Raw genomic sequence first — 27,137 nt, forward strand, 5'->3', positions numbered from 1 at the left:
TAGATAAATACCATGAGATTTTTGAAATTCCAATGACCAGGCGGCACTGAAGAACATTTGGATGTCCTGTTGCTGATCATGACTGTACCAGACAGTGCCTTGATTGACTGGGTTTCATGAAAAAGGTGTAGAACAGAGAAGCCATTAAGTTGGTGCCTGCAAAGTAGTCGGCCTAGAGCAGTGGTGTGCAAGTGTGTGATAAAACATCTGTTGTGGGGTCATGTGGATCTGCCATTGACTTTCAAATGGCTTGTGACTGACATGGTGCAGCCAGCAGACCCTTATATGTAAAGGCATCTTGTTATATGGAGAGGTTTCAGGGCAATGTTCAGAATTAGGTTGCTATGGTCAAGGGTGCAACCGATGTGGTATTCAAGCCCTGTTGGTGTATTCTCCTGCAGAACCTGACCCACCACACGTGACAGAACTTCCTTCAGCACTGTGTCCCAGTTGAACTCCTTGTATTTCGTGAAGCAAGTACCAAAATCCGAGTGCAGCAGCAAAAAACACTATGAAAAATGCAGGATGATAAAATAACTTCACAGTCTACATGGGGAGACACTTAGCCCCCAGTGGCCAGAGTTAACCTACAAAGAGAGAATTCAGCACTGCTGCCTCATGTTCATTGTAAAATAAGAATCCATGTCCTCCGGGTCACATAGATGCAGACCCAGCTTTGATGCTCTCACTACAAAGAGAATTCAGCACTGCTGCTTCATGTTCATTAGAAAATTATAAACCATGTCCTCCAGATCACAGAGATGCAGACCCAGCTTTGATGGTCTCATTAGAAAGGAAGCTAAAGTTCCTGACAACAACATGTATTTCAAGTGCCTAACCTAGAGGCAGTTTCTCCAGACGTCTTTAGGCAGGCAATTCTCCATGTTTGTGAAGATTTTACACTGTCCCTTACTTTTGGAAACTCCTGAACCATCTCCAAGTTTGTGAATTCCTGAGCATTTTCCATTTCAGATATGTGTTCAAAGATTTTCTAACTCTTCTCCTCTAATTGTGTCTTACTTATGGTGAAGGTAATTCAAGGCATTGTTCTGAATGAGAGTGGGAAAATTTTTTGTAGCACACATTTGCATACACATTGATCCATTTTACAATTTTCCATTTGAAATACTGTATCCCTGACACTAACTCATACCTTACTAGACTCTGACAACTAATCCTAATATGATGGAGAAAAATACCAAACAGAATGAAAATACAAGCATTTCAGAGAAGGCATGGTGTATAGTTGGACTTCCCTTTGCATGATAAATACTAGGTTTTATAAATCAACTCAATTTTTTATTGAAGTAGTCCTCCATGTGTTTTTAAAGTTAACAAATATGTGAATTCTTGTCTCCATTTCTCTGTAGCCTCCTCAGCACATGTATTTTTTATATGCACATAGAGAATTGTACCTGGTATCACATGTACATTTTTATGAGTTGGTTGACTTGGCAGAAACAAATTGTGAAAAGAGATCACTTCTAAACCGTGTTGGAACTGAAAATTCATACTATGGGTGACCTCCCTAGTAGAACAATATTATACATAAATCCATGTTTAGTGAAATAAATATTTTTGCATCTGTGGATGATTTATATTACTGGAAGAATTACGATTGGCATATACATATTGATATTTTTAATTTATTTTTTTTTGTATATAAAAAAAATTTATAAAATATGAAATATATGTGTCTTACATACACTCCGTAAATTCATTCATGTTCATTTATGTGGATTTATAATCAACTTTTCACAAGATTATTCTCAGAAATACTCATCCACCTGAAATACATATTTGTTTCCCGTACTGAAAACTAACTTCAATAAATGGTGCTTACATATCCTAATATTTCTACAGGAAATGACCCAGTTTAACATCAATGCAAGTAGATTCCTATGGGACATGATTTGTATTTTGACGTTCATTTTAATTCAACAGGTACATTACTATTTTTGACGTTCATTTTAATTCAACAGGTACATTACTATTTCTTCAGATTTTGCACATCATAGGATATATATTTCATCCACAAGTTCACACATTTATAGGAATTTGTTTCAATTTCAATCACTTCCTTCTTCAGAACACATATATTCCTCCATTATACTTGACTCTTCTTTTCATGAGACTTCTTTCCAAACACATTATTTTTGATTTCCATAATCAATTTCGAACCTAAACTCACACACTCTTCAAGATAAACCATAACATTAATATTACCATTAGGTGTATAACTGGTTGGAATGAATGTATGTATATCAATATAAGATTTCCTGTATATTTTCACATTTCAATTCAGTACATTATTTAAAGTTGGAATCAGTTATGGTATTTATTCACAGTATGGTCTATTAATGCATTATCTCTATATTCTTAGACACAATGTACACCTCTTTGTCCCCCCAATGCTAATTTATACCTCTTCAAAATATTGCTACCAGAAATGGTGGAAGAAATACTCATGTCAATATATATATATATATATATATATATATATATATATATATATATATATATATATATATTATCACAGTAATATTCTGGACACAAAAAGCAAAGGTCACACTCATGATTGTATCAAAGCTTAAATGGATAGTGAGCATGGATTACTAAAACAATAGTGTCCAGGTTGCCTAACGCTCTCAAATGTAAATCCTATTGGTGACTACATATTTGTTTCTTCCTCAGATTATATATTAAACCTCAAGCCTGTTGAAAATGTCTAATCCTATCACTCACTTTTAACTTTGCCTGATTTCCTAATATCTCTATTGATATCTGCTTTCCTACATATTTTCCCCAGTTCATCATTGTGTCTGACACTACATATGCTGACATATACATTCACTGTCTACCCTAGACGCTATTGCTAAAGAAATCTTGGTCCAAATCCTATATTAACTCTTATTTCTAAACCTACTGACTATCTTCCTAATCCTACTGACTATCGCTTTTTGACTCCATGTACTCTTCGACAATCAGTCATCCAAGGTATAAGGTCCTAAGCCATTGTATTTCAATTTATCTGAGACATGCATGCAGAACATAATTGAAACCTAAGTATTCCACTCAAGGGCCCAATGCCCTTCTGGTGTCAAATCTTACCTAGATTTCTGTTTCCATACTTGTATTTCACCTATATTTTCTTGTAAATATCACAGGTTCCCAAATCCATTATTTATCTGGCAGAGAGATTCCTAACCCAAATCAAACATGATATTCACCCTAAACATACACTGTTCCCTCAATCTAACTTTACAGAAGAGGAGGGACAGAGTTTGTCTTACAATACAGGAATGTAGGGGATATTCCACCTGCTGAGAACATCAAAGGTCCATGCACAAATGATCCCTGGAGATGATTTAGGCAGCTATGAAGAACCTGAGAGAGCAAAAGTCAAATTCCATGGCAAACAACCTGGTCAGGATGAAGGGATATGTCTGAATCAACAAACAACCTCTATCTTCTAAATGTAGAGAAGATGCACCAAACAAGGCCTGTGTGAAGAACTGTTCCCAGGTGCCTATGGTTGATATATCATTCTAACTTGTGAAAGTGTCACAGGAAGTAGGGAGAGCCTCCATCTCATGGGACCCTTAGAAATAACTGTTAGGACAAAGAGGTTGCCAAGGCAGTGACCTCATTCAGTTCCTGAAGGAAGTGACCTCACCTCACCTCCTTGGTGATGGAACTCTCTGAACTTGTGATCCAGAAATAGAGGCACCCAGAGTCACTCACAGGCCCAGTCCCAGTGGTCTCACTTGTTTCAATTTACCAAGGACAGAGTTAGTCTTTCTTAGTGCCTACAGATGTGAGGATGTCCAAATGCCAGGAAAGCTCTGAAGAGGGGCCTTTCCTGAGAAAGCAGGTAGTGGCTCACCCATGACTCCTAACAACTTCACAGAGTTGGCCAAGGAGACCAGATTTGAGACAGGTGAGGCCATTTTGGGGGAATATAACGTGGCCCATCATTCAGAGGACATTCTGGATAGTCACAGACCTACTTGGGCAAAGGAGGTGCCTTTGTGGGTGTGGGTGTGTGTTTGTGGTTTTGGCTCATGTTCTGAGAATATGTATGAAAGGCTGTTTCTTTGGATTGGCATTGACTGTTTCTAGTAAGTTGTTTGACAAGGCGAGTGCTTCTATATCTGTGTATCCCACTCTGTCCGTGATTGTAGACATTAGAAAATAGAATGCATCAATGGATGTGTCCTGTCTAGTAGAAAGCTTCCCAGCATTCATCCTGCCCAATTTATAATTGGACTGCGGCTTGCCTTATCGAAGGGCAACACCTGCTATCTTCCTAAGTTTCTGTTTTCTTCCTGAATTCTGGCCACTCTCCAGAATAGTCTCATGGTTTTGTGTCCAAGATATGTACCACCTACAAGCTCTGTGATAGGGCCATGTACAAGATAGCTGACGGGAATGGCGAGCATCTCAGAAAACTCAGATATCAGTGTGACCAGGAAAGTCTCAGTGGAGAAACCCTGCTTTGTGCCATGTGTTTACCTATTGTTTGTTGCCCTGAATTTCAGGAAGGTCTTTGCCTCAGGCCACTCCTTTGTGAAGCCTGAAGAAAACAGTTTCAAATGGAAATGAATGGACATCACCTGTGGCTCTTTGCTTATTTGCTTTGGAAATGGATGTGTCTGAATTAGCCTCTTGGCCCTCTGTGAGGCTGTGGTTAGATTCTCAGCACCTGATGGATCTCATGTTTTCACCCAAACCCAAAATCGCCAAAAGAGCAATCATTGTGGATGAAGTCTTTCGCCTTCCTCTGTAAGGATCCTGATCTCCATCAAGTGAGAATAGGGATCCTTTGTGTCAAATGATTTCTTCAAAGCCCTGAAGAGAGAAGCCCAAAGGTGCTTGGGTTTTCTCATGTTTCCAATTAACCTGAAGAATCTAAACGCCACAGTCAGTAGTCCTCAAATTGGAGAAATAGAGCAGTATTAATGGCAGGCCTACTTGATCACTCCTGGATCACAGGAAGGTGTTCAGGCCACCCCAACTTTAGGCAAATGAGGGGCAAGGGAGCATATTTGGACACTGTCTTGGGCTGCGCCCCTCATGGAAACCTCCAGCCAGAGGTTATAATGAGTGTCTATATGGAAGAAGATGAGGGCCATGTGGAAGTGTTTTGGTTTTAATTGTGGTTAGTAGTTGGACGGTTGGAAATGATGACTGGCTCCACCTGGGCTTGAACTCTGGGGTGATTCTCCTTAGAGACTGAGTTCTGGAACTGACCTCAGAGAAGTATTGCCATGAGTTGTGTTGGGATTTTAGGAGGCCATGCATGAGAGTCACCCTTGGAATTGAGATGTTTGCCCAGGAAAGCTTTCCACAAGGCATGGGAATCTCAGCCAGGATATCACATGATTTTATTCTGACAGACTTAGCAGCCATAGTTGAGAATCAAAATACACATGGATCTCACATTGTAGACCTCAATGGGCCTGGCTTCATGTGACCTTTTGGCCACTTTTTGAGAAGACTTGGTTGTGTGTGTTCTCCAGAGCTTTCATTGAAATGAGCTTCCTGAACATTTAATGGTTCCTGAATGAATTGAAAATCATAGTGACTCCAACTTCATCCTGGAAAAATGGCTAGATAAACACCATGGAATTTTTAAAATTTTCATAACCAGGTGGCACTGGAGAACATTTTGACGTCTGTTTGCTGATCATGAGTATACCAGACAATGCGTGATTGACTGGGTTTCATGAAAATGATTTAGAACAGAGATGCCAATAAGTTGGAGCCTGCTTAGTAGCGGGCCTAGAGCAGTGGTGGGCAAGTGTGTGATAAAACATCTGTGCTGGGGCCATGTGGATCTGCCATTGGCTTCCAAATGGCTTGTGACTGAGATGGCTCAGCCAGCAGACTCTTATATGTTAAGGCATCTTCTTATATGGAGAGGTTTCAGGGCAATGTTCAGAATCAGGTTGCTATGGTCAAGGGGGCAAGCTATGTGGGATAGAAGCCTGATTGGCGCATTCTCCTACAGATCCTGACCCACCGCATGTGACAGAACTCCCTCCAGCAATATGTCCCAGTTGAACTCCTTGTATTTCATGAAGCAAATACCAAACTCCCAGTGCAGCAGCAGGACACACCAGGAAAACTAGAGGATGAACAAATGGCTTCACAGTCAACACGGAGACACACTAGGACCCCGATTGCCACAGTTTACCTTCAAAGTGAGAATTCAGCACTGCTGCCTCATGTTCATTGAAAAATAAGATACCATGAACTCCAGGTCACATAAAAGCAGACCCAGTTTTGATGCTCTCACTACATAGGAAGCTAAAGCTCCTGACAACAACATATTTTTCAAGTGCCCAAACTTAGAGGAAGTTTCTCAAGAAGGCTTTAGGCCTGCAGAACTCCATGTTTGTGGAGTGTTTACCCTGTCCCTTACTTTTGGAAACTCCTGTACCACCTCCAAGGTTGTGAACTCCTGAGCATCTTCCATTCCAGATATGTGTTCACAGATTTTCTAACTCTTCTCTTCTAATTGTGCATTACTTCAGGGGAGGGTAATATCAAGGCATTGTTCTGGATGAGAGTGGGAAGAATATTGTGTTGTGTTGCACATATTTGAAAACACATTTGGTTTATTTTCCTATTTTCCATTCGAAATACTGAATTGTTGACACTAACCCATACCCTACTAGACTCTGACTACTAATCCTAATATGATGGAGAATAGTAATCCAAACAGAATAGAAATACCAGCAGTTCAGAGGAGGTATGGTGTATAGTTGGACTTCCCTTTTGCATTATATAGAGTATAAGTTATAAATATAGTCAATGTTTATTGAAATAGGTCACCATGTGTTTTGAAGTTAAGAAATATGTGAATTACTGTCTCTCTGTAGCCTATTCAGCTCATGTGTTTTTATATGCACATATAGAATCCTACCTGGTATCACGCGTACCTTCTTCTGATGTGGGTGACTTGGTAGATACAAATTGTGAGAAGAGATCACTCCTCCTAAACGCTGTTGGAACTGAATATTCAATCGATGGGTGAGCTTCCTAGTTGAACAACATTATACATAAATCCATTTTTAGTTAAATGTATTTTTTTTTTGCATATGTGGATGATATATATTTCATGATGAATTTCGATCGGCATATATATTGCTACTTTTCAATGTCTGTGTTTGTGTGTGTATATATATATATATATATATATATATATATATATATATATATATACATATATATATATATGTATATATACACTCTCCAGATTTTTCAAAAAATGAAATGTATGTGACTTATTATACACTCCCTAAAATTATTCAAATTCATATATGTGGATTTATAATCAACTTTTCACAAGATTATTCTCAGAAATATTCATCCACCTGAAATTCATTTTTGTTTTCTAATGCTGAAAACTAACTTCAGTAAATGGTGCATAGAAATCATAATATTTCATCATTGCAAGATGGCCCCAAATAGAGTACATCACACCCAGTGTACCGCACCACTGTACAGGTGAATAACGAGTTAGAACGAAAAAAACCTATCTTGTTAGGAAATTACAGCAAAATGAGGGTGCACCAAAACCTAGAAGAAGGATTTCTAGCACCATGGTTCGGTAATTGAGTCTCAAACACGAGCCAACTGTGCAATCCAAGATCCGGTCTGACTGATCCGCACGGCTCGCCCAGTGGCTACAGACGGCGCGGCACCACCGAGATGCGACCAATAAGCAGGGAGAAACGTTGATGCATATTCTGTGGAATTTTGCTGGTAGAGCCCCCACTGAGGCCTTAGCTGAGTTCAGGATTTCAGACGGGGAAAGAAGCGGTACAGTTATAATTTCCACAACGGAAACTCATCCAACGAAACCAACGGCCACCATCTTGGAGAGCTGAAGTAACCACAGCCACTCTCCTACAGATTGCAACAATAAGACAGGTGTGTGTTACTCAGCTCATCTCCCATACTTCGGGGATTTCGCTTAAAATCTCTTATAGGCTTTCTGGGGGAGAGATTGTGAGAGCGAGCCTGCAAAAAAATGGGGGAAAACTAGAGGCAACTGACCTTCAACTTTCCCTCCCATCAGAGGCAAAAATGAAACCTGTCTAGCCAGCGCTGGGGGAGGGGCAAGCGAAAAAATCAAAACAATAGAGTTCCAGGGTTCCCAATAGCCAACTGGAGAACTGGGCTGATTGAATCATGCGGCCAGGCCCGCTGTTACAGATGGCGGGGCACCACTGAGAAGCGACCTGCAAATAGGGAGAAATGTTGCTGCGGATTCTGTGAAATCATGCCTGTAGAGCCCCCACTGAGCCCCAGGCTGAGTTCGGGATTTCAGACGGGGAAGGAAGTGGTAAAGTTCTATCTCCCACAAAGGAAACTCCACCAAGAAAACCAGCGGCCACCATATTGAAGAGCTGAAGTAACCACCGCCACTCTCCAACAGATTGCAACAATAAAACAGGTGTATGTTACTCAGCTCATCTCCCATACAGCAGGGATTTCGCATAAAATCTCTCAAGGATTTCTGGGGGAGGGATTATCAAAGCGAGCCTGCATAAAGACACGGGTAAAACTAGAGACACCTAACTTTCAATTACCCTCGCATCAGTGGCAAAATCAAAACGTGTCTAGCCATTGCTGGGGGAGGGGCAAGCGGAAAAAATCAAAACAATAGAGTGTCTGAGTTCCCAATAGACACCCTCCACACCCAACAAACGGCAGGCCCAGAGTACAGTTTGAACTGCTGAGTGGCATGACTAAGGGGAAATCTGGTCTAGCAGGAGAAACCAGGACTAGCAGGAGAAACCAGGGAACTAGAGGCCAGGCCCTTGTGACTGGCCGGCTGGAGACGCAGGCCCGCAGGCGACAGTCCACCCGCTGCCCACGTGACTAGGTGGCTGGCGAACGCCCCCCGCCGGTGACCGATCGCACCACTGGGTTGCTAGAGATGGCCCGCCCGCCAGTGACAGCCCACCTGCTGCCCGCATGACTGGGCAGCTGTAGACCGCCTGCACGCCAGCCACCGACCGCATGACTGGGCAGCTGGAGACCGCCTGCACGCCAGCCACCGACCGCATGACTGGGCAGCTGGAGACTGCCTGCCCGCCAGCCACCAACCACACGACTGGGCAGCAGGAGACCGCCTGCCCGCCAGTGACCCAGAGCTAAAACCAACCAGAGACCGTCCAGTCACACCCGCGTATTCGGACACATTGGCAAGGAGCCTGGGGCCCGCCAAAAAAGAGAGGTGACGTCACTGGAGCTCGGCCTTCGGAATTACTTCCAATCAGAATCCACTTTAGCAGGCATAGTCTACCAACACAAAAGACAGACAACAGAGATATACAACACCAAAACAAATCTATAGAATAAAGCAGAAACACAGCAATCAAATAGAGCTGGAAAGTAACGTGAACATCATGAAAAAACAAGGGAAAGAAAGGAGTACAAACAATGCAGGACAACTTAATTCTACAGGAGGACCTAGAAGCATCAGAAACAGGAATAGGAAAAGAACTCAAGGCATACCTAACTCAGACGGAAAGGAATATTAGAGAAGACATGAGGCAGCAAGTCCAAGGAATAAAAGTATATTTTGAAAATGAATTAAACATACAAATTCAAATGACAAACAACGAGCTTTACCAGGAGATAGAGATCTTAAAAAAATTCAAACAGTAATTCTAGAAATGCAGGAAACTATAAACCTAATTAAAAACTCAAACGAGAATATTACAAATAGACTAGATCAAGTAGAATTCAGAACATCAGATAATGAAGACAAAGTTTATCAACTTGAAAAGAATATAGTCAACACAGAAAAGATGCTTAAATCCCACGAGCAATCTATTCAAGAGATATGGGATGTCATAAAGTAAAAAAAAAAAACCTTGAGATTCATCGGGATAGAAGAAGGCATAGAGATTCAAACCAAAGGAATGGACAACATATAAAATGAAATAATTCTAGAAAACATCCCAGAGATGAAAGATGGATTGGATTTGACAAATCCTGGAAGCCTACAGGACCCCAAACATTCAAAACCATAATAGACCAACTCCAAGACATATAATTATGAAGATAGCAACATACAGAACAAGGAGAGAATATTAAACGTTATAAGAGAAAGGAGGCAGATTACATTCAGGGGTAAACCAATTAGGTTAACAACTGATTTTTCATCACAGACTTTGAAAGTGAGAAGATCCTAGAACAATGTATTTCAAATGCTGAAAAATAATGGATTCCAACCAAGAATACTGTATCCAGCAAAATTAAGTTTCAGATTTGAAAATGAAATTAAAGTCTTTCACAAGAAACAAAAGCTAAAAGAATTCTCAGCCACAAAACCAGCACTTGTCACGACCCCTTGCCCACAAGGAAGACGCAACTCAGGAATCTTCTTTCAGCAGTTTATTCAGGCCGTTGATCTTTCTTCTAATAATCCTCGGATGCCCCTCCCAGCCTTAATAAAGCATCTCAAGCCCCAATGCGAAGCTGCCACGTGGAACTTTCTCATAGGGTGTTGAAAAACCATGCGCCAACTCTCCCAAATAAGGAGTTGTTTGTCACAGACCACAGTGGAGCCAGCGCCATCTTGTAATGGCCACCACAATCTGCAAAAGCGGCTCACCACAGTTCCCCCTTTCTGTTTTCTGAAAACAATACAGGCGAGAGTAGAGGTCCTATCCCACTGTGCAGAAGTGGCTGCATAGTATGGCTCAGTCCTAAGGAGGGCCCTTCCCCAGATCTGAGGCCATATCAGCCAACGCCTTTTTTCGTGGGGCGGGGCGTGGACATCAAACCCGCATGCAATAGGACATGCTCTCCTTGAGGTCCACTTCAAGGATCACTCAAGTGCAGTGCCTTGCCTCGCATCCTGTATCGACGATGGTGGACGAAGGGGGATAGTTGAGGCTTAACTGTGGCTGTACACAACGACAAACAAGTTGACAACACCCTGAAAGAAAGGCATGGACTTCAAGGCGATAGAGAAGCACTAGTGTGGAAACCCATCTGCATGCAATGGCAGCAAGACCGGCAGAGTGCAAGGGCTTTCCAACACTAAGAGAATAACGAGGAAAGACACGCCGATCCCAGTGCAATGTTATAATAACTTGGGGTGCAACGACCATGTCAAAGATTTACTGTTTAAGATGTGCAAGCCAGACTTGAGGTGAATTGACATTTTCTAAAGCTGTAAGAGCTTGGATGATCATAGCCTTATCATGAGCACTGCGGGCCTTGAGGTGACAGAAAAACCACAAGAAGAGAAACATACCGAAGCAACACATTGCACCAAAAATGCCTACACCCACCCACTCTTTCAAAAAGGAAAAGGCAGAAGATATCCAATCGGTGAATTGACCCAAAGTCACGGGATCAACATGGGTACTATTCAAGACAGCTATCTGGGTTAGTTGAGACTGGATCATGTCTTCCGCTTCCATTGACCAATTTCCGGCCAAATATTCTCCAATGATGAGGGAAGCATTCCTGGAATCATTAAATCTGACAGAGGTTATGCATAAATGTGCACGTTGGTCAACACAACCCAAAAGCACCAAGTCAGTCAATTCTTCTACCTGAGCTTGGAGCAAATCTATTCTTTGGTTGGCAGCTAAAATCCCTGACAAAACATGTTGATTAGTTGTATTTTGGGATACAAGTATGGTGGAAGTTTGTTGGACAACTTGATTAATGGTGGCAGCAGTTTGTACTTGATTGGCCATAGCCATTCCAGCCGTAACCGCTGCAGCAGCAGATACCACCATGGCTGTAACTATAGCTGCTGTGATTCCAAAATCTCTGCGGACTCTAAGTAGCTTAACAATAGGGAATTTATCAGGATCTGCAGTGACCGGGATTGGGACAAAAGTTGGAATTTTCAAAACCACTGCCACAGTCCAGGAACCATTCCAACACTCAGAGAAGAGACAGGCAATATGAGAACAATCCAGCATCCCCGACGAGGTGTCATTAGCCAAAAGGAATAAGAACGGGGATTGGACACAGACCATTGCAGGGGGCAATGTGGCATTATACAACAGAGAGTTGAACAAAACAGATGTAAGTGTATTACCTCGCTTACTTTCCCTAACAGTGCCAGAAACATTAGCCAACCAACTTTTGGCTCGTAATAATTAAGCCAGTGCAGAAATATTGGCTGAAGCCCCTTTTTCATTGGAAATCAGCCATTGAAACCAGGACCAACCTACTCCTGTAGAGGAGTTAGCACTGTTATTAAAGTTATAAACATACATCTTAAGAGAGGGGGAAAGGGAGAAACCTTTAGCAACTTGATGTTTCTCCCGAGAATCATCCTGACAAGGCGTAAATGTTGGGGGGAAACCAAGATTAGGGGAACAGTAAGGAGAGGCCTTGAAATGAGTCGCATTATAAATACTACTAGAAGAACGAGGCACTGGGATTAGTACCTCGGAGATAATAGCCAAGGTAGTTATGTTAAGAGCAGAGCTGCTGTTTGCGGGGGTCCCTGAGCCTGATTGCTTCCCCAAAACTACTTGGCTCAGTACAGCACTGATAATGCTCCCTGATACCTGAATGGACCGCAATGGGTCCTCCCAGTTAGTCAAATTTTTGGTCTTAAGGCTAATGCAATTAGCGTTTCCAAGGCTGAAACAAAAAACTCCAGTGAGATTAACTTGAGATTGATTCAAAATGCTCTCCATGTCCCCTCTAGGAGAGGCACAGGGAGCAGACATCTCACATGAGGTAGAATAAAGAGTGGGGAGGACACTAGAATTACCATGAAACGGCATCAGCATTGGCCATGCCCGTGCCACTTCCCACCACTGCATTGGTGTCATCTGTGCCATCGGCACCAGCACCAGAGCCAGAGCACTTAGCAGAATGAAGATCCTCATCACAGGATTGCTGTGGTATCTCTTGTTGCTGGTCAGTTGATGTCAAGACTCTTCTTGTCAAGCGTTCAGGGACCTACAATGGTTCCGTACAATCCTGGGAAAAAACACATACAGATCCTCGCGCCCATGTCAGCACGGGGTCGGGGCCATTCCATTGGTCCGTAAGAACATCCTTCCACTTAACATAGCCAATCACAGAGGGTTGAGGGTACACATGTCTATCGGCCACAGAGCGACCATGAATATCCAAATTCAAAAAATTAATGGTAAAGAGAGCTAAGGACAGACGTTCTTTAGGAGTGTGTACAGCCCCTATTCCCCCTTTTTGTTTTTGTAAAGTTTCCTTTAAAGTGCAATGAGCACGCTCAACAATGCCTTGTCCTTGATGATTGTAAGGCAAACCATGAGTAAGTTGCACTCCCATAGTAGAACAAAAAGATGTAAATTGTCTGTCAGTATAAGCAGGTTCATTATCAGTCTTCAGGGATGCAGGTGCACCCCATGCTGCCCATGCCTCCAAGCAGTGAGTAATGACATTACGTGCCTTTTCTCCCGATAAAGCAGAAGCATGGATAATTCCAGAGCACATATCAATGGAAACATGCACATACTTGAGGTTACCAAAGTCAGGTATGTGGGTCACATCCATTTGCCAGACAACCAATGGCTTCAATCCCCGTGGGTTTACTCCATAATTAGGGGGATGAAGAAATGTGACACAATGGGGACATTGCAATACTATCTGCCGAGCATCCGCTCTTGAAATGAAAAAACGCCTGCGCAGCATTAATGCATTAACATGGAAATTTTGGTGAAATAACTTAGCCCCCTCTAAGGAGGAAGCCAAGAATATCAACTGTCCTCTAGGGGCTGAGTCCGCACAGGCATTACCCTGGGATAACAGAACAGGAAGAGAGGTGTGAGCCCGGATGTGCATTGGATAAAAAGAAGCAGTGCGGTTAGAGATAAGCTGTTGAAGCTGATTAAAGTAAGCAGACACATTATGGGCATCACTAATAGCTCCCACGGCCTCCAGGACTTTTAGTGCTTGTACTACATAGTTGGAGTCCGAAATGAGATTAAAAGGAAAAGAACACTGTTTAAAAACTTCAACAACAATTTGTAGTTCTACCCATTGTGGATTTCCAGGAGCAAATTGATGCTGGATAGGGGGAGAGTCATTAATTACATAGGCTCCCATTCCAGACTTGGAACCATCAGTAAAAATGTTAACAGCCCCCGGAATTGGACTGGATGAAGTTACCTTAGGGAAAATGATGGGATGCTCCTTAACAAAATGGAGTAATGGATGAGAAGGGTAGTGATTATCAATACGTCCTTGAAACGAGGAGCACAGAATAGCCCAGTTGTCTAGAGTAGCACAAAAAACATTAAGTTGAGCTTTAGTGTAGGGCATGATAAGAGAAGAAGGTGATTGTCCGAAAAATTGAATGCTCTGTTGAATCCCTTTAAGTGCCAACGCTGCAACAGCATCAGGATAATATTCTAAGAATTTTCCTGGGGATACATGTGGGTGGATCCATAGTAAAGTCCCATCTTGCCACAGTACTCCAGTAGGCTGCCGCATAGTGGCAAGCACACATAACTGGAAAGGTTTATCACTCTGGAGCCTGCATAGAGTGGCATGCTGTATAGCTTCTTCTACTTTTATAAGGGCTGCTCTAGCCTCTTTGGTGAGGCTACGAGGGGAAGCAAGATCTGGATCACCCTTAAGAGTAGCATAAAAAAGGTTGGAGCAAAATATTAGGAATATGTAAATATCCTCTTATCCAATTAATATCTCCCAGCAGTTTTTGAAAATCATTTAGAGTTTGGAGATCTTGAGTCCTGATGGTGATTTTTTGCGGTTTTAATTTGTCATACCCGATTGTCGCTCCCAAATACCTGATAGAATTCCCCGTTTGAGCCTTTTCAGGTGCGGTGTGCAGTCCATATTGAGCCAACAGCATCACTAGTTCTTTATAAGCCTCATTAACTGTCTGCTCTAATTTTGCAGCCAATAACACATCATCCATATAATGAATGATTTTGATGGAGGAATACTTATGTCTGAGAGGTGCGAGTGCTTTCCCCACATACATCTGGCACATCGTGGGACTATTAGCCATTTCCTGCGGCAATACTACCCACTCAAACCTTTGATCTGGTTCCTCGTGATTACACGAGGGAAGGGTGAAAGCAAAACGTTGTGAATCTTTAGGATGCAAAGGAATAGAAAAGAAACAGTCTTTAATGTCAATAACAATAATATGCCAGCCTTGAGGAACAGAGGAGAGCAGAGGCAGCCCTCTTTTAATGGGCCCCATAAGTTGCATTTGAGCATTAACTGCTCATAGATCATGCAGTAGGCGCCATTTCCCTGATTTTTTCTTAATGACAAATATGGGAGTATTCCATGGAGAAGTAGAAGGTTGGATGTGACCCAAGTCAAGTTGTTCTTTGACTAGATCATGGGCTGCTGCCAATTTAGCCGAGGGAAGAGGCCACTGAGGCACCCAAACAGGCTCCTTGGTGTGCCATGTTATGGGTATTTGAGCCCCAGTGGCCCCTAGGAAAAACCCAGACCAAACCTGTTAAGCTTTTGATGACCTTGCACAGGATGCCTACGGCCCTGTAGGTGTTTTCCTAGTCCTAGACCTGGCCTATACCCCATATTTTGCATGATATGTTGAGACACTGGGGAATAGTCATTACTAAGAGTGAACCCCATGTCTTTCATCAGATCACGGTCCCATAAAGAAATAGTTAAATCAAGTACATAAGGCTGAAAGGTACCATTGTGTCTTTCCGGGTGCTTCCAAGATAGATGTCTACAGCTGATTTGAGGGACTTGGGCATATCCAAGTTCTCTTAGGGATTGATCAGAAGCCTGCACTGGCCATCCCTTAGACCAGTCCTTAAGGGCTATGATACTACGATCTGCTCCTGTATCCAGCAATCCCACAATAGATTTACCTTCTATGCTTAATTCCAAAGCGGGGCGATTGCTCATATCCAGTGACAAATAGGCACAATTCCCTCCGGTGGTACCAATCTCATTTCCCGTCTGTGAACTTGAGTCAGCAGGGAAGTGGTTATGCAAACTAGGCAAAATTAGCAATTGAGCAATCCGATCCCCTGGGGAGATAGACACAATGCCCCTTGGAGCTTCCACCATAACCTTTACTGCCCCTACAGTATCAGAGCTTATGACTCCGGGGAAAACATGAAGACCTTGTAAGATAGAAGATGCACGTCCAATTAGCAAACCTACAGTGCCAGGTGGTAAAGGCCCTTTGAACTCAGTTTCCACCAATTGGACTCCCATCTTAGGTGTTAATACGAGTCTGGAGGTGGAACAGAGGTCCAATCCCGCGGCACCTGTAGTGGCTCTCCGCGTCTCGTGGGATGGCGCAGAGAAGGCCATGTCTCGGGTTCGGGTGTGACATTCTCCACTGCCCCATATATTTGTGGGCCCTGGGGTCGGGGGCCCCTTCGGCCTTTTTTTGGCCCAGCTGAAATAGGCTGTCCATGGATGTCCCTCACTGATCTACACTCTTTTTCCCAATGCTTCCCCTTTTTGCATTTTGGACACAGCCCCAGTTGACGAGGGCCATTAGAAGGGCCACCATGAGGAGGTTCAGTAAAATTGTCTTTTTTAGGACAGTCACGTTTGAAATGGCCGGATTGACCACAATGGAAGCATGTTCCAGGACCAGGACCGCCCCCTTTTGCAATCCAAAGGACAGCAGCTGCAAGACCTGCATTAGCTAAAGGTCCTCCAAGCTCTCCACACACTTTCATCCATGCTTCTATGCCCTTGTTTTTATAAGGAGTGATTGCTGCTTTACATTCCTTGGTGCATTGCTCAAAGACCAATTGCTTGATAAGGGGCATGGATCTATTGGGGTCCCCAAAAATCTTTCCAGCAGCATCCACCATCCTTGCTACAAAATCTGAAAAGGGTTCTGTAGGGCCTTGTAGAATCTTGGTCAAATTACCAGACACCTTTCCTCTATTTGGAAGTGATTTCCATGCCCGAATGCAAATGTTGTTAATTTGATCATATGCCTCAAGAGGGAATCCTGTCTGTTGATTAGCAAATCTACCTTGTCCCAAAAGCATATCCTTGTCCCAATGTGGGTGTCCCGCCACATGGTTTTGGGCGACCTGCTCTACCGTGCCCTCTAGCACAAAGGCTCTCCAGTCCAAATATTTACCTGGAGAAACACAAGCCCGAACAACGCTAGCGCAATCAGAGGGAGTCATACAGTATCTAGACAGACTCTCCACCTTAGTTAGGGTGAAGGCGGCATCCACCCCATAAGTGCGCACAGACTCCGCCAGGGTCTTCACAATTTTGAAATCTAAGGGCTCATGGAATCTTCCCCTATTGTCATCCTGGAAAACTGGATAAGCAAGACCCATCTCAGCATTAACAGCCCTCCATGTTTGGGCATGGAAAGCTTACCCCGAAACACCCCCACCGTACGGCGGTGGATCCGGAGGATCATTTTCCTTGTGCCCCTGTTTAGTTTTGTTCCCTTCTCCTATAGCTAGACTCCCTAGCTGACGAGACAGTCTCCCGAAATCTTGCTCCTCATCCTCCTCTTCCTCTGACCCATTTTTGCATGGGGGTGTGCGCAGCGTACTAAGATCTGGATACAATCGTCCCCTCCCCTGTTTCTCGCTCCGCACACTCCCGTCCTCCTGAATTACCTCACTTCTTGCTGGAGAAAATCGTCTCCTCCCCTGTTTCTCGCTCCGCATACTCCCATTCTCCTGAAATACCTCACTTCCTGCCATCTCCTATTTTTCCTCATGTAATTGCTCTAGAACTTCCTGTCCTTTAGTAAGTGCTTCCTGACATCTGCCATCTGTGAGGCAACTACGGACCATCTTCCAAAGGGGTATCACCCCACCCTCTAATATGCCCTGCTCAGAAGCAAAGTCAAGATCTTTGCCTAATTTATCCCAGCTAGGTATAGTAAGGATACCCGAAAACGCAAACCACGGTGAAGCAATATCTGTCTTCTGTAAAAATCTCTGTAAAGTACTATGTTTTACTTCTAGGCCCTTGGAATGTAACAGGCCATCTAGGGCCAGGAGAAGCGAACTTGAAGATGCGGCACCCATGAAACAACAAAAGACGCACAAAAAACCAAAGTGAAATTAAAAGCGAAAGTACACAATGCAGCTGCAATAAAATGTAATGCTCTCTCTTTCTTTACAAAGGAGCTGCCCCACTTTGATCGCGGATCCCACTTACCTGGGACTAACCCCCACTTTGATCGCGGATCCCACTTACCTGGGACTAACCGGTGCACCACCCATGACTACTGAAAGTTCTGGTTCCCGGGTTTCGGCACCACTTGTCGCGACCCCTTGCCCGCAAGGAAGACACAACTCAGGAATCTTCTTTCAGCAGTTTATTCAGGCCCTTGATCTTTCTTCTAATAATCCCCGGATGCCCCTCCCAGCCTTAATAAAGCATCTCAAGCCCCAATGCAAAGCTGCCACGTGGAACTTTCTCATAGGGTGTTGAAAAACCATGCGCCAACTCTCCCAAATAAGGAGTTGTTTGTCACAGACCACAGCGGAGCCAGCGCCATCTTGTAATGGCGACCATAATCTGCAAAAGCGGCTCACCACTAGCACTGCAAATCATTTTGAGCAAAATACTACAAGAAGAAGAATTGGAAAATAGTGCCCAAAACTAACAGTGGGAAGTACCTCAGTAAAGGGGGAGGAAAATAACCAAAAAAGTAAAAACTAGCCAAACTAAAATATAACAAATAAATAAACATGCCTGGAAGTACAAATCATATTTCAGTTGTAACCTTATATGTTAATGGCCTTAACTCACCAATCAAGAGACATGGGCTAGTAACGTGGATCAAAAAAAACAAATCCAACAATATGTTGCCTTCAGAAGACTCATATGATACGAAAAGACATACACAGTCTGAAGGTAAAAGGTTGGGAAAAATCATACCACTCACATGGCCCTCAGAGGCAAGAAGGAGTGGCCATACTCATATGGAATAAAATCAACTTCAAACCTAAGTTAATCAAAAGGGATAAAGAAGGACACTATATTCTGTTAAAAGGAACCATCCACCAACAAGACATAACAATTTTCAATTTGTATGCACCAAGCAATGGAGCTGCAACGTTCATAAAACAAACTCTCCTCAAGTTCAAGAGTCAAATAGACTACAACACAATAATTATGGGTAACTTCAACACACGACTCTCGGCATAAGACAGTTCCTCTAGACAGAAACTGAAAAAAGAAACTATAGAACTCAACAGCACAATCAATAACCTAGACTTAACTGACATATATAGAATATATCAACCATCATCAAGTGGATACACGTTCTTTTCAGTAGCAGCACAAGGATCCTACTCAAAGATATATTATCCATAGGGCAATACTTAGTAAATATAAAGGTATGGAAATAATACCATGCACCATATCTGATCATAATGGAATGAAACTGGAAATCAATGATAAAAGAAGCAAGAAAAAAATCCTACATCACATGGAAAATGAACAACATGCTACTGAATGATCAATGGGTGACAGAAGACATAAGGAGGAGGCAAAAAAAAATTCTTGGAGACAAATGACAATACAGACACAATGTACCAGAATCTATGGGACACAGTGAAAGCAGTTTTAAGAGGGAAATTCATTTCTTGGAATTCTTTCCTCAAAAAAAGTAAAACAACAAATAAATGAACTCACACTACACCTCAAAAACCTAGAAAAGGAAGAGCAAAACAACAGCAAATGTAGTAGAAGACAAGAAATAATTAAATTTAGAGCAGAAATCAACAAAATTGAAACAAATAAAAACATTGAAAAAATTGATAAAACTAAAAGTTGGTTCTTTGAAAAAATGAATAAGATCGACAGGCCCTTAGCCATGCTAATGAAGAGAAGAAGAGAGAGAACTCAAATTACTAACATACGGGATGAAAAAGGCAATATCACAACAGACACTACAGAAATAAAGACAATAATTAGAAAGTATTTTGAAACACTATATTCCAATAAAATAGAAGATAGTGAAGATATCGATAAATTTCTTGAGTCATACGATCTGCCCAAACTGAGTCAGAAAGACACACACAATTTAAACACACCAATAACAAAAGAAGAAATAGAAGAAGCCATGAAAGGACTACCAACCAAAAAAGCCCTTGATTGAATGGGTATACAGCGGAGTTCTACAGAACCTTCAAAGAAGAATTAATACCAATATTTTTCAAGCTATTTCAAGAAATACAAAAAGAAGGAGGTCTTCCAAATTCATTCTTTGAGGCCAAGATCACCCTGATCCCAAAACCAGACAAAGACACTTTAAAGAAAGAAAACTACAGACCAATATCTCTAATGAAGTTCAATGCAAAAATTCTCAATAAAATCCTGGCGAATCGAATACAAAAGCATATCAAAAAATTGTGCAACATGATCAAGTAGGATTCATCCCTGGGATGCAAGGATAGTTCAATATACAGAAATCAATAAATGCCATTCACCACATCAATAGATTTAAAGACAAGAACCATATGATCATCTCGATAGATGCAGAAAAAGCATTTGACAAAGTTCAGTATCCCTTTATGCTCAAAACACTAGAAAAACTAGGGATAACAGAGACTTATGGAAACATTGTAAAAGCTATATATGCTAAAACTCAGGCTACCATCATCCTAAATGGAGAAAAACTGAAGGCATTCCCTCTAAAATCTGGAACACGATAGGGATGCCCTCTATCACCACTTCTATTCAATTTAGTTCTTGAAATACGAGCCAGAGCAATTAGACAGACACAAGAAATTAAAGGCATAAAAATAGGAAAAGAAGAATTTAAATTATCACTATTTGCAGATTACATGATAATATATTTAACAGACCCAAAAGGGTCTACAAAGAAACGGCTAGAGTTAATAAATGAATTCAGCAAAGTGGCAGGATATAAAATCAAAACGCATAAATCAAAGTCATTCCTGTATATCAACAACAAAACTTCTGAAATGGAAATGAGGGACCACTCCTTTCACAATATACTCAAATAAAATTAGATACTTGGGAATCAACCTAACAAAAGAGGTGAAAGATTTATATAACGAAAACTACAGAACCCTGAAGAGAGAGATAAAAGAAGATCTTAGAAGACGGAAAAATGAACCCTGTTCATGGATAGGCAGAACTAACATCATCAAAATGGCGATATTACCCAAAGTTCTCTACAGGTTTAAAGCGATGCCAATCAAAATCCCAACAGCATTTCTTGTAGAAAAAGATAAAGCAATCATGAAATTCTTATGGAAAAACAAAAGACCCAGTATAGCAAAAGCAACTCTAAGCAGAAGTGTGACTCTGGAATTATAGAGATACCAGAGTTCAAACTGTACTACAAAGCAATAGTAATAAAAGTAGCGTGGTACTGGTACCAAAAAAGGCAGGTGGACCAATGGTAGAGAATAGAGGACACAGAAACACATCAACAAAATTACAACTTTCTTATATTTGATAAAGTGGCTAAAAGCATGCAATGGAGGAAGGATAGCATCTTCAACAAATGGTGCAGGAATAACTGGAAATCCATATGCAACAAAATGAAACTGAATTCCTTTCTCTCGCCATGCACAAAAGTTAACTCAAAAAGGATCAAGGAGCTAGAAATAAAATCAGAGACACTGCGTCTGATAGAAGAAAAAGTTGGCTACGATGTACATACTGTGGGGTTGGGCTCCAAATTCCTAAATAGGACACCCATCGCACAAGAGTTAATGACAAGAATCAACAAATGGGACTTACTTTAACTAAAATGTTTTTTCTCAGCAAGAGAAACAATAAGAGATGTAAATAGAGAGCCTAAATCCTGGGAACAATTTTTTACCTCTCACACTTCAGATAGAGCCCTAATATCTAGAATATACATAGAACTCAAAAAATTAAAGAATAAGATAACAATAACCCAATACACAAATGGGCCAAGGACCTGAACAGACACTTCACAGAGGAGGACATACAATCCATCAACAAGTACATGGAAAAATGCCCACCACCCCTAGCGCTCAGGGCAATGCAAGTCAAAACCACCCTAAGATACCATCTCACTCTAGTAAGATTGGCAGCCATGATGAAATCAAACAACAGTAAGTTTTGGCGAGGATGTGGGGAAAAGCGTACACTTGTACACTGCTGGTGGGACTGCAAACTGTTGAGGCCAATTTGGAAAGCAGTATGGAGATTTCTGGGAAAGCTGGGAATGGATCCACCATTTGACCGAGCTATTGCCCTTCTTGGACTATTCCCTGAGGATCTTAAAAGAGCGCACTATAGGGATATCGCCACATCAATGATCATAGCCCCACAATTCACAATAGCTACACTGTGGAACCAACTTAGATGACCTTCAATAGATGAATGGATAAAAAAAGGGGCATCTATACACAATGGAGTATTATGCAGCACTAAAAAATGACAAAATCATAGAATTTGTAGGGAAATGGATGGCATTAGAACCGATTATGCTAAGCGAAGCTAGCCAATCCTTAAAAAACAAATGCCAAATGTTTTCTTTGATATAAAGAGAGCAAATAAGAACAGAACAGGGAAGAAGAGAATGAGGAAAATATTAACACTAAACGGAGATGAGTGGGGGGAGAGAAAGGGAGAGAGAAGTGAAAGCATAAGGAAATGGTAGGAGAAAGTAAATGTTACACAAAATTACATATAAGAGGTTGTGAGGGGAAAAGGGGGAAAACAAGGAAGAGAATTGAACAACAGCAGATGTGGTAGAGAGGGTAGATGGGAGGAGAGGGGAGGGGGATAGTAGGGGATAGGAAAGGTAGCAGAATACTACAATCATTAATATGCCATTATGTAAAAACGTGAGTGTGTAACTGATGTGATTCTGCGATTTGTATTGGGGTAAAAAGGGGAGTTCATAACCCAATTGAGTCAAATGTATGAAAGATGATATAGCATGAGCTTTATAATGTTTTGAACATCCAAAAAAAAGGGAAAAAAGGAATTTAATTTCCAATATTTGAGACATTTTACAACTTTATTTTTTATTAAAATTCTCTTTTATTTCTTATCTTACTTGCTGTTATCTGCCTTTCAGTTTGAAAAAACTATGTGCTGTAGCCATTCATCCATGTAGTATGTAACAGAAATTTTTGAGTGACTCCATATAACCAGATTGGCAAGGTACCAAGGTTTCCTTCACAAACAAGATGAAGGCTTTTCCATAAGAAAGTTAATATTCTTCAATACAATATTTTTAACTTTCCAATTAAATTTCAAAAAAATTTAAAAGAAAAAGGATCTAAACCCCACAGTAAGGAGGCCTCAAAGTGGAGAAGTGGAGCAGTATTAATGGCAGGCCTATTTAATCACTCCTGGTTCACAGGAAGGGTGTCCATGTCACCATGAATTTAGGCAAATGAGGGGCAAGGGAGCTTATTTTGGGCACTGTCTTGGGGTGCGCCCCTCATGGAAAACTCTAGCCAGAGGTTCTGAGGAGTGTCTATGTGGAAGAAGATGAGTTCCATGTGGGAGTGTTTTGGTTTTTATTGTGGTCATTTGTGTGGCAGTTGGAAGAGATGACTGGGTCCAACTGGGCTTGAACACTGGTGTGATTCCCCGTAGAGAATGATTTCTGGAACTGACCTCAGAGAAGTATTGCCATGAATTGTGTTGCGATTTCAGGAGGCCACACATGAGAGTCACGCTTAAAAACTGAGATTTAGGCCCAGGGTGGCTTTCCCAAGAATACTGCGAATCTCAGACAGGCTATCACATGATTTTATTCCAAAAGACTTGGCAGCCATAGTTGAGAGTCAAAACACACATGGACCTCACATTGTATACCTCAATTTGCCTGGCTTCATGTCACCTTTTGGCCACTCTTTGGGAAGCCTTGCCTGTGAGAATTCTCCAGATCTTTTATTGAAATGAGCTTCCTCAACATTTAATGGTTCCTGAATGAATTGAAACCCACAGTGCAAACAACTTCATCTGTGAAAAATGGCTAGATAAATACCATGAATGTTTAGAAATTCCCATGACCAGATGGCACTGGAGAACCTTTGGATGTCCTTTTGCTAATCATGAGTATACCAGAGAGTGCCTTGATTGACTGGGTTTCATGAAAATGTGTAGAACAGAGATGCCAGTAATTTGGAGCCTGCTGAGAAGTGGGCCTAGAGCAGTGGTGGGCAGGTGTGTGATAAAATATCTGTGGTGGTGCCATGTGCATCTGCCACTGACTTTCAAATGGCTTTAGACAGACATGGTGCAGCCAGCAGACCATTCTATATAAAGGCATCTTGTTATATGGAGAAGTTTCCGGGTAATGTTTAGAAACAGTTTGCTATTGTCAAGGGGGCAAGCTATGTGGGATAGAAGCCTGGTTGGTACATTCTACTGCCGACCCTGACCTACCACACATGACCGAACTCTCTCCAGCACTGTGTCCCAGTTGAACTCCTTGTATTTCGTGAAGCCAATACCAAACTACAAGTGTAGCAGCAAAAAACACCACAAAAATTGGAGGATGACCAAATGACTTCACAGTCCACACGGGGAGACACTTAGCCCCCAGTGGCAGTTTACCTACAAAGAGAGAATTCAGCACTGATGCCTCATTTTCACTGGAAAATCAGAAACCATATCCTCCAGGTCAAATATATGCAGACCCAGCTTTGATGGTTTCACTATAAAGGAAGCTAAAGCTCCTGAAAACAACGTATATTTCAAGTGCCCAACCTCAAAGGCAGTTTCTCAAGAAGTGTTTAGGCCAGCAGAGCTCCATGTCTGTGGAGTGTTTACCATGTCACATACTTTTGGAAACTCCTCTACCACCTCCAAGGTTGTGAACTCCTGAGCATTTTCCATTCCAGATATGTGTTCACAGATTTTCTAACTCTTCTCCTCTAATTGTGACTTACTTGGGGCAAAGGTAATGTCAAGTCATTGTTCTAGATGAGAGGGGGAAGATTTTTTTGTAGCACACATTTGGATACACATTGGATTCATTTTCCAATTTTTCATTCGAAATACTGAATCCCTGACACTAACCCATACTCTACAAGACTCTTACTACTAATACTAATATGATGAGAAAAATAACCCAAACAGAATAGAAATACAAGTAGTTCAGAAGGGGCACAGTGTATAGTTGGACTTGCCTTTTGCATGATATAAGGTAGGAGTTATAAATCTAGTCAATTATTTGTTGAAATAATTCTCCATGTGTTTTTAAAGTAAAGAAATATGTGAATTCCTGCCTCCCTTTCTCTGTAACCTATTAAGCACATGTATTTTTATATGCACAAATAGAATCCTACCTGGTTTCACATGTACATTCTTCTGAGGTGGCTGATTTGGCAGATACAAATTGTGAGAAGAGATCACTCCTCCTAAACGATGTTGGAACTGAAAATTTAACACATGGGTGAGCTTCCTAGATGAACAACATTATACATACATCCATGTTCAGTAAAATGAATATTTTTGGATATGCGGATGAGTTATTTTTCATGATGAATTTCGATTGGCATATATATTGCTACATTATAATGTGTTTGTGTGTCTATATATATATATATATATATATATATATAGTCTCCAGATTTTAAAAATATGAAATATATGTGTCTTACTATACGCTGCCTAAATTAATTCATGTTCCTGTATGGGGATTTATAATCAATTTTTCACAAGATTATTCTCAGAAATATACATCCACTGAAATACATATTTGTTTTCTAGTATTGAAAACTAACTTCAGGGAATGGTGCTAACAAATCCTCATATTTCTACAGTAACTGACACAGTTTAACATCAATGCAAGTGGATTCCTATGGGATATGATGTTTTTGTTAAAGTTCATTTTTATTGAAACCTGATACGTTATTATTTCTTCAGTTTATGGACATCATAAGATATATCATTTCATTCACAAGTTCACAAATTTATAAACATTTGGTTCACTTTCAATCACTTCCTTCTTCGAAACACATATATTCCTCCATGTTTCTTGACTGATATTTTCACTAGACTTCTTTCTAAACATATTATTTTCGATTCCATAATCATTTTTGAAGCAAAATTCACACACTATTTATGATAAACGGTAACCCTAATATTACCATTAGATATATAACTGGTTGGAATGAATGTATGTATATCAAAATAAGATTTCCTATATATTTTCAGATATCAATACAATCCATTATTTAAATTTGGAAACAGTGATATAATTTATTCACAGTATGGTCTATTAATGCATCATCTCTATATTCATCAACACAGGGTAAACCTATTAGTATCCTTAGTACTAATTTATAAGTTTTCAAAATATTGCTCCCAGAAATGGTGGAAGAAATACTCATGTCACCTGATATACATATACATATTATCACAGTAATATTCTGGACACAAAATGAAAAGGTCACACTTATGATTGTACCAAAGCATCTATGGAAAGTGAACATGGATTACCAAAAACATCCATGTCCAGGTTGCCTAATGCTCTGAAATGTCAATCCTATTGGTGACTACATATTTCTTTCTTCTTAAGATTATATATTCAACCTCAAGCCTGTTGAAAATGTCTAATCCTATTACTCACGTTATACTTTGCCTGATTTCCTAATGTCTCTATTGATGTCTGCTTTCCTACATAGTTTCCCCATTTCATCATTGTGCCTGACTCTTCATATGTGGTGTCATTTATATTCACTCTCTAACTGAAACCCTATTGCTAAAGAACTTTTGGTCAAAATCCTAGACTCACTCTTCCTCCTAAACCTACTATCGTCCTAATCCTACAGACTATCCTGTTTTGACTGGATGTTCTCTTCTACATTCAATCATCTGAGGTACAGCGTCTTATGCCATTGTATTTCGATTTAACTGAGACCTTGGTGCAGAACATAATTCAAGCTAAGGATCCCAATCAAGGGCCCAAATCTATCTGGGATTTAAATATTACCTAGATTTCTGTTTTCATACTTATATTTCACCTCTATATTTTTATAAATATTGCAGGTAGCCAATATCATTATTCATACAACAAAATGATTCCTAACCCAAATCGAACATGCTATTAACCATAACCATACACTGTTCACTCAATCTCACTTTACAGAAGAGCAGAGACAAAGTTGGTCTTACAATACAGGAAGTTAGGAGATCTTCCAACTGCTTAG

This window comes from Callospermophilus lateralis, chromosome 12 (assembly GCF_048772815.1).
Source record: "Callospermophilus lateralis isolate mCalLat2 chromosome 12, mCalLat2.hap1, whole genome shotgun sequence".
Taxonomy (NCBI): domain Eukaryota; kingdom Metazoa; phylum Chordata; class Mammalia; order Rodentia; family Sciuridae; genus Callospermophilus; species Callospermophilus lateralis.